This window comes from Dermacentor andersoni, chromosome 2 (assembly GCF_023375885.2).
Source record: "Dermacentor andersoni chromosome 2, qqDerAnde1_hic_scaffold, whole genome shotgun sequence".
Taxonomy (NCBI): domain Eukaryota; kingdom Metazoa; phylum Arthropoda; class Arachnida; order Ixodida; family Ixodidae; genus Dermacentor; species Dermacentor andersoni.
Window position 1 is genome coordinate 256,499,443 of NC_092815.1, and position 15,504 is coordinate 256,514,946.

At 46.9% G+C, this 15,504-nt stretch overlaps 1 long non-coding RNA gene across 1 annotated transcript; it reads right to left on the minus strand.

Annotated features, from left to right (window-relative positions):
- Window positions 1-12,325: 12,325 nt before the first annotated feature.
- Window positions 12,326-13,432, minus strand: LOC140216247 (uncharacterized). The gene is made up of 2 exons (XR_011892954.1): window positions 13,014-13,432; window positions 12,326-12,827 (listed from the first exon to the last, which is right to left on the minus strand). It is a non-coding gene; the product is annotated as an uncharacterized lncRNA (long non-coding RNA).
- Window positions 13,433-15,504: the final 2,072 nt, after the last annotated feature.

The window sequence follows — 15,504 nt, forward strand, 5'->3', positions numbered from 1 at the left end:
TGGAATTTTACCTCAACTCTGCCTTCGTCCACTTCGAAGAAGAATTTTGCGTGCAGATAAAGGGCAAATGCATAGGTTCCTGTGTTGCTCCTATCTTGTGCAAAATTTTTAATCGGAATTTGACAGAGCGGTGAATGAAGGGATCGACCGTGACCAGGTTGTTGCTGTGTTTCGTTATGTTCACGATTTTCTTGCACTTTGAAAAAGGCGAAGCAGCTCCCAGTAGCACGACGCCATCGCAGGCATGCTACGCATCTTTTAGCGCCTTGGCGAAGGGTTGACTTTTACTGATGAACTAACAAAGGATAACAACATCCCGTTAAAAAGAATTATAGGGTCTTACGTGCCAAAACCACTTTCTGATTATGAGGAAGGCCGTAGCGGAGAACTCCGGAAATTTCGACCACCTGGGGTTCTTTAACGTGCACCTAAATCTAAGTACCACGGGTGTTCTCGCATTTCGCCCCCATCGAAATGCGGCCGCCGTGGCCGGGATCCGACCCCGCGACCTCGTGGTCAGCAGCCCAACTCCATAGCCACTGAGCAACCACGACGGCTAAATATTCTGTTTTTTGACAACGCTATAACCCTCTATGACAACCACGTGTGCTGACAATATAATCCAAGGTCCCAAAAGAAATTGTTGCCCTACTATTCGGCTCATTCGAAAACGGTGAAGCGGGCTATAGCCACCCACTGCATCAAGTCAGCCTTGAAGAAGTCGTGCACACATAAAATTCAGGAAAGCTTTGACAAACAGATTGTGAGGTTCGAAGAAGCTGGTTTCTCGCAATCAGTAATTTCAGCAGTAGCAGACACCCTATGCTCTCCCCCACCGTTCAATTCATTGAACATGCCCTGGATTCTCCCTGGCAATGTCTTCAAAATTGTGTCATTTCTTCTAAATAATTAATCTCATAATTGATAGAAACGTACGGTTGAAGACATCCAGTGGTAGCCGTATTGAAGATGTCTAAACTATATCTCGACACAGGGCTAGCTACTTCTAGCCTGCTTAAGCTGTATCGAGCTAGTTAGTAAGCGACTTTTGCTTTCTGGGTAAAGTGTAAGCGCGATCTGTCGTTTTAAAACCCCCACTATATTTACTTTGCTGCTTTCTGTGCCAAGTGTTCATTTACTTTTCACAAATAATAGATAGCGAGCGTGTGACCCAGCGCTATCGCTGAAATAGGCTGCAGTTCGCGGCACAATATAGTCATTTAGATTAGCGTAACGGAGTGAAACGCCAACGCAAATATACACGGCGTCATCTAGGCATTTGTTCGAATTAATTTAAGGCGAACGCCTCCTTCGAGAGGTTGTTGTCTTCGGTCGCGGTGCAAACGCATCGTGTCCAAAGCAGCGACCGCCCTTCTGCGTTCTGGCACAGAGGGCGTAACACGTATAGGATTGACTTTGACAGTATCCTTCGAAACGGGTGAATGAAAGAAAAAACTACATACATGCTTTGGCGCCCAATCAATACCTCTACAATAAACATGAACAAACGGTGTCGTTAACTGTGCTGCACGGCTAATCCAGAAGGTACGTCGAAAAAATCTTCGAGGACGCTTAAGCTTCGCCTTTAAGAATGGAATGCGACAGCATTCAAGGTTCCCCGGCTGCACCTGACGCTTCCCGGCAGCTGCAGCTTATGAAACCGCAATGTCTTCCTGGAAACGCTAGCGACGAACGCTATTCACGACGGTTTGCTTCCTGATCAAGGTCTTCTTATGAGGCGCACGATAATGGAAAGCTGCAGATTTATTTTCAGCTACTTGGGTTATTTAACGTGTACGGAATGCACGGTACACGCGCGTTTTCGCATTCTCACCCCGTTGTAATGCGACTGCCGCGATTGGACCTCGAGCTCAGCAGCGCAACACCAAAGCCACTGGGCTATCGCAGTGCGTTGCGTTCCGCGACCAGAAACAAATATTGGCGTACGCAACACTGCTTTGGAACCCCCTAGAAATATAAAAACCAATATATTGCAGTTTCACCCCAATGCTGCATGAACCACTGCACGAACTATTGCACGAACCAAGGTTCGTAGTTTCATCTGCTGAATAAACTGCAGTAAACATTCGCTTACTCCTTCAATTAGCAAGCACTGGGTCACGCGCGCACGTGCAAACAACAGATCTCACTCAATGACCGCGAACATTCGCTGTCACAGCGTTGGCGTGATGAAGGGCGCGAACAGAGCGGACCGAACGCTTCTGCTGCCTCTTCCTTCAAAGCGTCTCCGAAAAATTGCGCTATCTGAGAGCCCCCAGCTTTGCATCCACGGGAAATTATCTCGAAAACAGAGCGAGGGTGGCGCAAGACCGGGCTAGAGCAATGGCCAGAGGAGGAGAAGCGCGCTAAACTAGCGCCTCCCTCTACCGGCTTGCGCGCGTTTTATCACGTGACCTCCTATAGATAATTGACTTGGGGCGCCCACCCAGCCCGGCTCAGCCTCGAACACTTCCTTTAACGCGCACAGCCAGCGCGGGATAGGATCTTATCGCATTTGACTTTATACGTAAGCTCACGGTAACACCGACAGATATATTTCGACGGTTGTGTCCATATAACTGCTATCGCAAAATTCGCAATAAACAGAAAATTTTACTAAGGACGAACAACGCTGCTTCTCGACGTCGTGATACAGCGGTGAACGATATTTCTGGAAAATGTGTTGCTAAATCTCCGCCAAATGACTACGCTCGCATTCGGTGACAGCAGAACGCAGTCGCAAGAAATTGTGGAGGAAATACCGGAGTTCTGGCATCTTCAGGAGCACTAGATTATTCAGTGACGTCGGCAGCTTTATAGTTCTACCTTACATCAAAGCAAACTGCACTCGACAGATATCAAGGGCAGCCGCACCGTTATAGCTAAGCAAATTAAGCACAATTACGCCGCGTCTTCCCACTTCGAGCACGCTCCGACAGCCCAACGATAGATATTTCAAACGTAACCACACTCGGACGAGCAAATTTTGCTTCTGCGAAGTGAACGTAGCGGATATTTCAAGACGCGTGTTAAATTCATGGCTGTTTCATTCGTGAACATTACTTACATGACGTAAAATTAACAGTGAGCAAAACAGTTTTTATTTCAACGCGAGGAAAGAAAACCGAAACTAGCGCAACTGTTTTGCTGAGTTGTGCGGATACAAATGATCCAAAGCCGAAGCCGTCAATAGCATGACGCCATTTTGCAGTTGCGTTGCATATCGCGCGAGTACGTTGTCGTCGAGTGGTGGTTTTTTATTCTATGGAGTGGTTCTGAAAGCGCTGCGTTAGGGGCGACTGCAAGCAGGCGTTGCGCATGTTCCGGTGGGAACTTCCGTCCGTGCTGTGTGATTGCGACGAGGAGGACCGCCGCCAGCAGCGGCGTGTCGCCGATTTCGTCTTTGCCGACATCGAGCAAGTGCAGCTCGCCGGACCGTCACAAGCGCCCGAAGTGTTGCGGTTTGCACTGCGTCTTTCATTGTGGTATGGGAGATCGCAACGCAGAGACGACCAGATGCATACGAAAGACTACCAGCGGAGAGTGACCTGTGCCATATTAACGTGACAGCATTAAGGAGCTCGTGTCGCAGAAAAGCCGGTGTCGTCGGCGTCCGCGGCGTTGGCCGTGAGCTATAAATCCCGGCAGGCACTTCATGAATAAAAAACAACTTGCAAGATGGGCTGGTTGGGAATCGAACCAGGGTCCCCGGAGTGTGAGACGGAGACGCTACCACTCAGCCACGAGTTCGATGCTTCTCTAGCGAAAGCGCCTCTAGTGAATGCGGTGTTGCCTTAGAAACGAGCCGTAGAAAGTTATACTGCAGTGTATATCGGTAATTATGAACATGTAACTTACAGAAGTCGCAGTTACACGAGTAGCGAAGTGCTTTTCCGCTACATTTCTTCTGCGCTTTCCGCACACGCAGAGCCATCTTGCGGCAAACACAGAAGACCCCTTCCTCTCAATGTACGGCGCTGCCCCGACAGGTGGCGCGCCACGCGCGCATTGGGGTTGTGCGGGGACAGGTGCGAGGCGCGTCGCGGCCCGGACTCCCTCTCCCCTGACGACGTTTCTCCTTGCTCCCTCACGGGTGCTGGCGTGCATCGTTTCCCCCTCCGAGACACCGAGTTCTTTCAAAGCCACCTAGAAAAACAGGAAGACCTCCGCACGCCGGTGTGACGTCACGCTAGTCGGATGAGCCGGACAGTCGACGCTATCGGCGTCTCTGCGCCTAGGTTCGTTGCGCTTGCAGGGTGTCTCTTTGCGCGTCGCGGATACTATGGCATGGGAAAATTAGTGCTGTCCTTAAAGTGCCAGCACCTTATAAATGCATATGCTTCGGTTCGAAAACAAGACACGTATAGCTGACGCAAAAAATAAGGGGGAGCCGCTGGTTCACCGCAGTCAACACCACCATAGAAAGCAACATTATTTCATACCTTCCTTAGATTACTTGCCTGGCGACATTTCTTTTTTGCGTGTATCGCAACACGACCTGCCTTATTGTGCTTGTGATGTTTGGTCGGGACTAAGACAAGCAAACTGCATGCAGCTTAGTCACTTTAACCTTAGACGGAAAGAAAGAAAGAGGAAAACTGCATATTGAAGACACAGAATATACTTTATTCACAAATGATAAGAACTGCATTCAGAAACAAACATTTTAAATCTTCCATATACAATTATCATTCTCACTCTTGCATTGCGTAAAACAGTCCTCGCTGGACACACGAATATCGAGGTTCATTTTATTGTTAAAATTTTATTATTATAGGGTCACACACAACTAATTCTCAAATAGAATAAGCTTCCGTCTTTGTTGTACCATTTCTTGTGGTTATTTTATTTCCACCCGCCTTGTTTGCAGGCCTTATTAGTCTTCATAAGATACTGAGATAATGGTGAAAAGTAAGTAAAAAACGAGAGGCCTACTCTCAGTCCTAAAGGAAAACATGCAATTAATGGATTGCGGTAGCATGGAGAGTTCGAATCATAAACAGGTAGCACAATGCACTCAAATAACATTTGAATTGGCCAAAATGCAGGGTTTAAATTTTGATAATGTAGGCAAATAAGTCCTAGCTACGCCACAGGTTTCTTTTTACAAGGGTTCTGTCAACACAAACATACGTAGATGTTCAACAAAACAGAGCTTCATGAATAAAAAATAAATAATGAGAAACATCTCAGGCCTTCAAGGTCTGCAATTTTCGGTCGTTCTTGGCGCTGCGTAATTTGTCGTTTTCTGTGCGGCACAAGTTGTTCAGCAGTGTATTCGCTGCAGCACTTACAACATGCCCCATTACCTCCTGTGCAGGATGACCGAAATCACACACATCGACATCCTCAAAGTCATGAAGGGTAGCGAACACAAGGCCGACAAGAGTATCTTTCTGCCTAGGAAGGCTGAAAAATCGTACGGCATATTCTGGTGTCCTGAGCTTGTCCAATATAATTTCAGTAAAGAGCACAGCATTAACTACAACTGCTCGTGGAAACTTCAGGCCACCCCTTGTCATCTTCGTGATTAATGCATTCTCAGGGTCATCTAGATCGACGTCTTGCATCACAAGGCTTTCAGTGCAAGATGCGCATGTCAGCTTTTTTAGAGCTGCATGGGCACAATAGCCGGCAACATAGGTTAGTGCCGGTAGGCTTGACGTTTTTTTCTCAATGTCGGAGTCGGTCACAGTGACTTGAAACTGGCCGTTTCCTGAATGTACACTTGTCTCCAACGTGTTCGCGCTCGGTGGTAGTAGAATGTCCAAATCTGGCAGGTCCAGAACCTTCTGCAAACGCAATTTGTTTTCAGATTCATATATCTGCCTTATAGACACGTGGTAATTGGCACCAGACAATTGCCGGTACTTTCCAAAGCGATCCTCTAAGCTATCAGTTTGAAATTTGCCCAAAAGAACATACTCGAAATGAAGCTCTTTGAGACAGTATATGGCAAGTTCGTGCAAGGCATGGGTAGTGTGGCTGAAAGCCATGTGCGTTTCACGTGTCAAGCGGCCATTGTCATGTTCGAGGCTTCTCCAGTGATCAAGCCATTGAACTATTCTCTCTAAGAATTCTAGTTGAGGACATGACGATGAAACTATTGGACCTTGCAAATGATCTCGCAACCGCTGTCCTTTTCTTGGCGTCTTGACGTTAACAATGTTCCACCAAGTCAAAATGGTGTCGACATATTGAGAGGTTTCCTTTGCATGCTGGAACGTTGCAACACTGAGAGCAGCAACAGTAGATGAGTTAAAAATCTTTAAGGCCAGTTTAACGTTCTGCCGTTCCATGTTTGAGGGGTTCAGTGCCTTCAAAGTGAGCGTTGGTGCTAGCTTCAAGAGCTCATGCTTTTCAGCTTCGTGCAGCTGGCATAATACCTTGAAAGATGCTGTAAGCATCTTTGGTTCAGCCTCATCACTCTTCGGTTCAGGAAAGTACATGCATTTGCCAATGTTTCTTTGATTCAGCCAGTTATTTTTTATACACTTTAGTATGTGAACTGGGTCCACCACAAAAAACAGGGGTCGTGATGGGTCAGCAGGATGCTGGTAAACAATGCTGACACTTGCCGGCTTAGCGAAGTAGGACATGGCTTTTCTGTTTATGGAGTTCTCAATGTCGGAGTCGGTCACAGTGACTTGAAACTGGCCGTTTCCTGAATGTACACTTGTCTCCAACGTGTTCGCGCTCGGTGGTAGTAGAATGTCCAAATCTGGCAGGTCCAGAACCTTCTGCAAACGCAATTTGTTTTCAGATTCATATGTCTGCCTTATAGACACGTGTCCGAGATCACTGCGATTATTCTAAAACCAGATGCCTCTAGATCAAGAACAATCTTCCGAAGGAAGTCGTGCAGCGCCTTAGCATCGATTTGTGCCACAGGAAAGATGTGGCACAAATCGATGCTAAGGCGCTGCACTTTGGGGATCACTTTGAAGCACATCCTTGTTTGAAGAAAGCAGGCTCTGTATCATAAATACGTGGGCAGTTTTTGCTGCAGTCGATGAATTTACCGCAGCACCAGTAACCAACCCAGCCTTGTAATAAAAAAAAATGATTGAAGGTGAATCTCATCAATCATTAACGTTACAGTCTTTTCATGCTCTTTATATGTGCTTACAATACGCTTTGCATAGGAAAGAAAGCTACATTCTTGCTGCTCCGTTTCAGGGCGTACATCGTACGATGAACACAGTCTTCTGATCGTATCAGGATGCGGCATCTTAAGCTTCATCGAACTTCTCAAGAATCTATATGCATGAGGTGAAATTGTGAACAAAAGGCTAGCAAAAACCAATAAATCGGGGGGGATATCGGCCAGCATCATTCAAAACAAGATCAACTTGACTCTTCAAGAATTTAAGCACTTCCAAATGCCATTCTTGCAACTCGCATGCGAAATTTTTTCCACTTACTTCCTCTAGCAAAGTCGAAACCAATGTGAGTAGATGACGGGCCTTTTCAGAACGCTCAGTGCTGATATCCTTACGTGTCTGTTCAATCATGTGTAGCACACTTTTCAAATCTCTCAAGTCGCACAGCTTTCAAGAACTAAAACATCACCACACTTCCTCACACCCGTTTCACCAAAAAATACTCCGACGCGCAGGTCTGTGGACACGATCACCGAAGTACGGACTGCAGGAGCAGATTGAAGTGACAAGCCCCAAAAGAAAACCTTGGAGCCCTTGTAAAAACTGTCCAGAAGTCCGAACACTGTAAGCTTGGCAAGGCCTTCAGCAAGAAGTAGGTAAAGGCAAGGCGCAGAAGACCAGGACTTAGGAAGAAGAACACAAACGACAAGACGGGCGCCACTCACAACTAAGTTTATTTTCGCAACAAGCCTGCCTTATGTAGGTCATTCACGCCGAGTCACGCACAACCTTTAGAAGGAAAAATAAGACAGCAATCTATTGACCATTCAGGAATGTTATCTGCGCAGCTATCGACAGAGCAAACAAGAACCACACGTGGATCAGCACAGGAGCCAACTGATCTAGTACAGCCTTTTTCAACGCCAACGGGGACAAAAAACCAGACATAAAAAGTACCGTCTACAGTTCACTACCAACCAATCTAACCACAACATAACACACTTCAAACGCCTAAGACCCAGTCAGTGATAAAACCCGCACGACGATGGGAATAATGACCAACGAATAACACGGAAATAACATGAAAAATGCGTCTAAGAACAGTGTCTGCGTCAAAACTAAAATCTCTAATAGTCACTCACCTAAAATTTGATAGAAAATGTAACCGCGCGAAAAAAGAACCACGCGACAAACAATGAAATGGACAGAAGTGATGATGAACGATAAAGGTCTAAGAACAGCGTCTGCGCCAAAAAACAACAAAGGCCTAAGAGCCACTAGAAAATCGTCAGCAAAATAAAAACTAGTTAAATAAAAGGATGACAGACGGTAAAACAAATGAAATCACTCTAACAAGAGGCCTAAATGAAACCTTCTAAAAAAGTCGTCTCCTTGTCACTAAGCATAATGGACGGTCTGCTGACGCATGCGTTCCCCTCTTTTTTTGATGAAAAAGGCTTCCACAATTTCCCGCTCATACCTGTCTTTTCCATACTTCAAAAATTCATACTCTTCTCACCATGGCAAGCAATTCTTGGCGCTGGGATCCTTGTTCGAGGCTGAACTTCGGTCCTTTTTCCAAAAAGCGCTCTACTTGTCTAGGCAGAGCTGCGTCTCCTAGAACGGTGACCTGGCCGGTGCTTGCATCGTGAGACTTTTTTGACCGGGATATTAGGCTCACTAACGCTCGATGCCAAAGAAACTCAGTGGACGTTGCTGCCAGACGCTTCAACTGCTGCAACCGCCTGTTTTCGCTATCTGGTTCTTTCCCGAGAACAACAAGCACACGCAGCCAATCTTGAAACAATCTAACTTGCCTCCAATACTCGGACTTGAGTATCGAGAACAACAAGCACACGCAGCCAATCTTGAAACAATGTAACTTGCCTCCAATACTCGGACTTGAGTATCGAGAACAACAAGCACACGCAGCCAATCTTGAAACAATCTAACTTGCCTCCAATACTCGGACTTGAGTATCGAGAACAACAAGCACACGCAGCCAATCTTGAAACAATCTAACTTGCCTCCAATACTCGGACTTGAGTATCGAGAACAACAAGCACACGCAGCCAATCTTGAAACAATGTAACTTGCCTCCAATACTCGGACTTGAGTATCGAGAACAACAAGCACACGCAGCCAATCTTGAAACAATCTAACTTGCCTCCAATACTCGGACTTGAGTATCGAGAACAACAAGCACACGCAGCCAATCTTGAAACAATCTAACTTGCCTCCAATACTCGGACTTGAGTATCGAGAACAACAAGCACACGCAGCCAATCTTGAAACAATCTAACTTGCCTCCAATACTCGGACTTGAGTATCGAGAACAACAAGCACACGCAGCCAATCTTGAAACAATCTAACTTGCCTCCAATACTCGGACTTGAGTATCGAGAACAACAAGCACACGCAGCCAATCTTGAAACAATCTAACTTGCCTCCAATACTCGGACTTGAGTATCGAGAACAACAAGCACACGCAGCCAATCTTGAAACAATCTAACTTGCCTCCAATACTCGGACTTGAGTATCGAGAACAACAAGCACACGCAGCCAATCTTGAAACAATCTAACTTGCCTCCAATACTCGGACTTGAGTATTCTCGGACTTGAGCGGGTATTGGAGGCAAGTTAGATTGTTTCAAGATTGGCTGCGTGTGCTTGTTGTTCTCGGGAAAGAACCAGATAGCGAAAACAGGCGGTTGCAGCAGATGAAGCGTCTGGCAGCAACGTCCACTGAGTTTCTTTGGCATCGAGCGTTAGTGAGCCTAATATCCAGGTCAAAAAAGTCTCACGATGCAAGCACCGGCCAGGTCACCGTTCTAGGAGACGCAGCTCTGCCTAGACAAGTAGAGCGCTTTTTGGAAAAAGGACCGAAGTTCAGCCTCGAACAAGGATCCCAGCGCCAAGAATTGCTTGCCATGGTGAGAAGAGTGGCTAGCCGCGGAAAGAACCAAGAAGAAAAAGAAAGAATTGTAAGTGACGGTGTTTCCTGCCTGATGGCGAGTGGTGCATCCATTCCGCCGAGAAAGCCTCGCCTCCAGAGGATTTCACAGGATCTGAAGGACAACGACCTTGTGGTGCTACAGGCCGATAAGTAGGGCGGCTTTGCTGTTATGCCGACTGGTGTTTTTCGAGAGAAGGCCTTGGTTGCGATAAAGAAGAACTTCAAACAGGTGGCGTTCAAGGTTCGGAAGCAAAAAAGTCAGGCTCTTCAACTTTTGGGAGAAATGAATTTGGAAAACCTGCACAAGATGGCAAAGGAAGAAAAAGGGAGGTTTCTTGAGATCTTCTTCACTGTGAAGACACACAAGCCTGAATGTCCGCTGCGCACCATTGTTTCAGAAAGGGGAACATGGCAACGTCTGGTTAGCCGGTACCTTCAGACACATCTACGAAACGTGGTGAGCGACGACCCTTTCCTGGTGCGTAGTTCTCTGGAGGTGCTGAAAGATCTGGACAACCTGCCGCCTCGTCAATACAATGCGTTCTCCATAGACATTGAAGATCTCTTCTATTCGGTCCCTCACCAAGGTCTCTTAGCGGCGGTCAGGGACAAGATCCAATCAAATGGTGAAGTCCGCTTCCAGAGTGCGGCAGGTGTAAGCGTGGACAATTTCATTTCCTTATTAGAGTTCTACCTGAACTCAACCGCCATTTTGTTTGAAGGCAAGTTTTATGTGCAGAAGAAAGGGATATGCATCGGTTCTTCTGTAGCTCCAGTCCTTTGCGATATCTTCCTATCTGTTGTAGGAACTGACATCAGTAATAATCTTTGTGATCCTCATGTAGTGTCCATTTACAGATATGTTGATGATTTCTTGGTCATTTTGAAGGACGTCCCTGAGCACGGATTAGTTTCTACCGTTGAGAGAACCATGACTATCTTCTTGAACCACAGTCAGGGTCTCAGGTTTACTAAGGAAGTTCCGAGCTGTGGTCAACTCCAGTTCTTGGATATAAGGCTAGTGTTTCCAAAGAAAGGCCTTTGTTGGATGTACAATCCGCGTTCTTTGAAAGGCCTGCTTCCGTTTGAGAGCGCCCATTCCAAGATTGTAAAGCGTGCAATCGCTACAAATTCTCTGCAAGCGGCTTTAACTAAGTCTTGCATCCATTTGGTGTCAAGTAGCTTTAGCACTCAAGTGCAACGACTACAACAGGCAGGCTTCCCGCCATGACTGATTTCAGCTGTCTGCGAAACGATGCTCCAAAAACTAAAGCACCCGCCTCTTATCAGGGAGCCAGTTTCACGCAGTTCTGTTGCGGTAATTCCGTACATTCATAAGGTATCGCACAACATAAAGAAAGTGGCAAGTAGGCATAACGTTCAGGTTGTTTTCTCGGCGCCTTGCAAGCTGTCTAAGCTTTGTGCCATGAACGGAGAGAAACGCCCGGCCTGTTCAATCCAGCATCAGAAGTTCACTGAATGCAGGACACGTGTAGTCTACCGAATACCCCTAAGCTTTGGGCGCAGCTATATCGGACAAACAGGTCGATGTTTCAATGAGCGGGCAATGGAACATTGTCGTAATCTGCGCAACAAGGAAGGGAGTTTCCTTGCAGAGCATTGCAGAGACTGCTCTAATTGCCGGCCTCAGTTTGACAAAACCAAATTTTTGAAGTATGGAAAAGACAGGTATGAGCGGGAAATTGTGGAAGCCTTTTTCATCAAAAAAGAGGGGAACGCATCCGTCAGCAGACCGTCCATTATGCTTAGTGACAAGGAGACGACTTTTTTAGAAGGTTTCATTTAGGCCTCTTGTTAGAGTGATTTCATTTGTTTTACCGTCTGTCATCCTTTTATTTAACTAGTTTTTATTTTGCTGACGATTTTCTAGTGGCTCTTAGGCCTTTGTTGTTTTTTGACGAGTGACTTAGGTGAGTGACTATTACAGATTTTAGTTTTGACGCAGACACTGTTCTTAGACGCATTTTTCATGTTATTTCCGTGTTATTCGTTGGTCATTATTCCCATCGTCGTGCGGGGTTTATCACTGACTGGGTCTTAGGCGTTTGAAGTGTGTTATGTTGTGGTTAGATTGGTTGGTAGTGAAGTGTAGACGGTACTTTTTATGTCTGATTTTTTGTCCCCGTTGGCGTTGAAAAAGGCTGTACTAGATCAGTTGGCTCCTGTGCTGATCCACGTGTGGTTCTTGTTTGCTCTGTCGATAGCTGCGCAGATAACATTCCTGAATGGTCGATAGATTGCTGTCTTATTTTTCCTTCTAAAGGTTGTGCGTGACTCGGCGTGAATGACCTACATAAGGCAGGCTTGTTGCGAAAATAAACTTAGTTGTGAGTGGCGCCCGTCTTGTCGTTTGTGTCTTCTTCCTAAGTCCTGGTCTTCTGCGCCTTGCCTTTACCTACTTCAAGCATGAACCAACTAGCCCAAGCAAGAGTTTTACTTGCCTTCAGCAAGTCCGCAAAGCTACCAACCAGATTTTTGGCGTTCTCTTCTGCTCGGATTTGCTGAGAAAGCATTATTGCTTTTTGCAAATATGTGGCTTCCAAGCGCGCTCTTTTGGCAGCCAGCGCTTCTCGAACGCACATTTGCGGACGCGATAAATAGGCAGGGCAATTGTGAAACAAGCTCGGAACTGCAGTTTTCTTCAGACGGATGTTTTTCATGGCAACTTCGACCACTTTTCCTGTCTTGACGTCCGTGTAGGATGTCGTCTTCAAGTAATCCGATGGCAAGAAATGCTTTTCACAGAGCTGAAATAATAAAAAAAACAAGCCGTTACAGGTATGAAGCTCGACGAAAACGTTGAATTTACAAACGCGTTGACAGGTGCAGAGACCCATCTATTGTGCACGCGTGCACGAATGCATTGCGCACTATGCTGACGAAACCTATTCGTCTGGAAACCCAGAATAACAATAGAGAGAAGAAATACTTACCACTGTGTACTTCGTTGGCGAGAAGTCCTTCCGAGGAACTGCTCTCGTCCATGCTTCCCGAGTGGCTCGGTCAGATGGGAACTTGTGCACTCGGACACTTTGTCCTCCGTCATAATTGGACTTGCAGTTTGGTGCGCAACAACAGCCAGGCATCGTTGCGCTTCCGTGTACGACGAACCACGCACAATCGAAGAAAAGCAATCGCGTTTACGGTGCAGCATGCCCCACCAAAGCCACCAAGCAAATGCTCCACGCGTTGCCGCTCTAGCGTTGCAGCCACGGAGAAAATTTGTTTTCAGAACGCGCGCCGCGTTCTAGAAACACAGCGCTCCCCCATCCACCGCTACCATCCGACTCTCGTGACGTATTGACAGGGGAGAGGAGGTGATGCGGAGGCCTTACATTTTTTTCTAGGTGGCTTTGGTTCTTTGGTTCGTTCCGCTTGCTCAGGCGCACGTTTCGTTGCCGCGCCGAACGCTGCGTTGCTCGACGCTCACCGCGTCCTATGCGGGGCGCCTCGTAAGTGATCGCTGCGCCGTAGCCCATTGTCTTACACCCCTTGGCGGGTCAACGGGAACGCTGTCGTGTTTTTCTCTTAACCTCTCAGGTAAGCATATCAGCTTTTGTTCCGAGTTTACAAACGGCGCGTACTCGGCCCTTCCGGTACGGCTACATTTTGCGCCACGTTTCTCTTGGCAGTTCACAGACGTTTCATAGGCATACGTGCGCGTGTGTATGCGAAAATACTGCTGGCAGACGGAAGCCTCAGGAGAGCATCTGAAATTATAGCAAAGCTGTACTGCCATAGATAAACACCGTTCTTAACGACTCCAATGACGAGTGGCCTTCGCATCGAAAAATCCGTAGAATATCAAGGACTGCGTAACTTGAAGTGTAAATACAGTACTAGCACCAGTGTAACTTTCGCTGGCGAAGACAGGTTATCGAAAAAACAGCTTGTGTATCCCGAAAATTTACTAGCGCTTTAGGTATATTACCGCGAATAATAGAAACGCTACAACGCTGTATGGCAGTGTCAGGCGATGTGGCAGCACAGATATTTTCGTAGCGGTAAGTCGGCTGCATGCACGAGCGAACAGACACAACGCTTTAAAAGCGCTGAAATAGAACAAATTTAATGTGCATTTGGCTGCAAGTCGGAAACACATTAGCGCACAATATAAGCCGATGTATAATGTTATTATTTTTTATGTAATCTTTATTTTCACGGTTGTAAATATTTAAAAGCACGAATTTGCTGCAACCTTTATATAGTAAATCCTACTAGGCTTACAAAACCTGGCTGTGTTATGTAGAGAATTTGTGGCATTCCTACTGGATTTTCTATTTCGAGTCCAGTGTTTTATGAAAAAGAAGGTCTTTTTATTTGTAGTCTGATGTTAGTGCAGATATTTGGCAAGCAGAAATGAGTTGATTGCAAAGTTGTACCTCCCGGTGAGCTGCATTTGAACCCAAGTTTATCCTGTCTTGGCTATTGTAATGTGCATATAGGTTGTATTCTCATGACGTCACCAACACGCTGTGAGTACAGCTGGCAACCATGGCAGCGCCCTCCGCCCCAGCGTCCGCCATCATCTTGGCCACTTGTCGCGTCCGTATCACCGTGTGTTAGCTGTGTGCCGTGCTCGATTTGTGGTTTAGTCGGCGGATGCTCTTTGGATTACAAATTCTTGGTGTGTACTAGCAGTCACCGCAGGAGCTTTTACGAACGCAAAGACGCTGCGGAGTCATGGGCGATGAGCCTGCAATCAGATATGCGCAAGGCTTAGAGGAAGCAGCAAAGAAGCGCTACGTAGAAAAAGTGAAGCTTTGCGGCGGTGTTGACCCACTGCTGCTGGACACGGACGAGCTGTGCTTTGATGTCGAGCTTGTGCCAAAGGTAGAGGTCTCCGACATCAAGGATTATTTAGTTCACGCGACTAGCTACATTGCACATGAGCAACTGAAAGCAAAAAAGTCGCTCGAAGCGCACAACTACCTGACCAGCGGTTTCGTTCAGGAGCCGCAGCTGAAGAAGGTGTACGACGTGATCATCGTACGTGGAAAGGTAAGAGTTCGTTGTACGTTTAGAATCTCGACAAGCGGTCTCAAAGTCTCTGTGCTAATGCTGACTAACTCCATACGCGCACGGAGCGGCGTCACGATGGGAGGCTGATGGCGAGGCAGGCGTGGCGACACAGCAGTAAATAGTGTGCAGTATTTAAAGTGGTTAAACGAGAGGATAGTCATAAGACTGGATGGTTCAAGGACGCGTCAGGGCTGCGTACGAGCCTGCGTCGGCGGCTGAAAGCCGAGATTTGAAACCTAGCTCGCCGTCGCTTCACAGAAGCGATCGCGTGCTCGTTGCATGGCTGCCGAGAAAAGTATGCACACGCGGATTCACGCGCGCGCGGAGGAACAGAAGTCCAAGGGTTCGCGCAAACGCTGGCTACAGCAGACACGGCGTACACGGATCCCCACAGTACCGCGC